We start from the raw sequence: 1,091 nt of genomic DNA on the forward strand, positions 1-1,091 counted from the left end.
TAAAGTTGATTTTACTTAAAAGAAAAAAATATTTCCTATTTGTCAAAACAAAATATAACCACCTGTTAAAAGCTAAGTGGTCTTATGGTGTATCACTGAACTGATATATTTAAGTGGACAGTTATATATATATGGCAATATTAAATTACGTACATAATTTCTAAATCAAGTTTTACTTTTAATTGCTTTTAAAATTATCAAAGTGATCTTATAAATGAAGAAATATCTGTGTTTTATCTACTACTTGTTGAGTTAAAAAATTTAGGTCTTTATACTTTGATTCTCCAAAAAGTTAAATAGTAGATACTTTATATACCATGACTTATGTAATTTAATTCTTATAGCAACCTGTAATTTGGCCCATTATTAAGATACAAAACCAGATTATTTCCCCCAATTTACAGTCTTGATATGGTTGCTAGAATAGAAAATTATGGTGTATCACTGAACTGATATATTTGAGTGGAGAGTTTTAATGCAGATCATGAAAACTTTTAAGTGGTGCATCAAGTAACTCTCTACCAACCTCTTCCTTTTGAACCTTTGCCTGTTGAACTTTAATGGGCCAGAAATAATGATCAGTGTTGACCTATGTAGACCTTCTTTAAATAGGTGGAAATAACCAGTTTGATCTCAGAGGCTGCCACTTATTCAAATTTGATCAAATGTTTCTCTTACTGGTTAAGATGACTGTTCTCTGTGCAGTTGCTGGAATGATGTAATATTCTCAATTCAGGACTTTCATGTTGATTTTGAAGTCTGAAGATCACTTGAGGCACCCAAAATATTCCTGCCAGTGAAAGAGAGCTAGTCTAGCTCTTTTATCTCTTGATCAGGGTAATTATATTTTGGGGGATGCATCTTTCAGTGGGATAGATGGGACCTTATTTTTTCCAATTAGTTTTGCGTTTTTATGTTATTGCTAAATGAGATAAGGATCAACATCAATTCTATTTCTACTTCATGTCTGAGAAATGCTATTTACTAAAAAGTAAACAGAGGTGGAAGGAGTTTTGTTATAGCAATGTCACTCACTTTGAAATCCTTTTAAGAGACATGACAAAAATCACATAATGATTAATCATCAAAAC

Source organism: Myotis myotis, unplaced genomic scaffold (genome assembly GCF_014108235.1).
Source record: "Myotis myotis isolate mMyoMyo1 unplaced genomic scaffold, mMyoMyo1.p scaffold_m19_p_12, whole genome shotgun sequence".
Lineage (NCBI taxonomy): Eukaryota > Metazoa > Chordata > Mammalia > Chiroptera > Vespertilionidae > Myotis > Myotis myotis.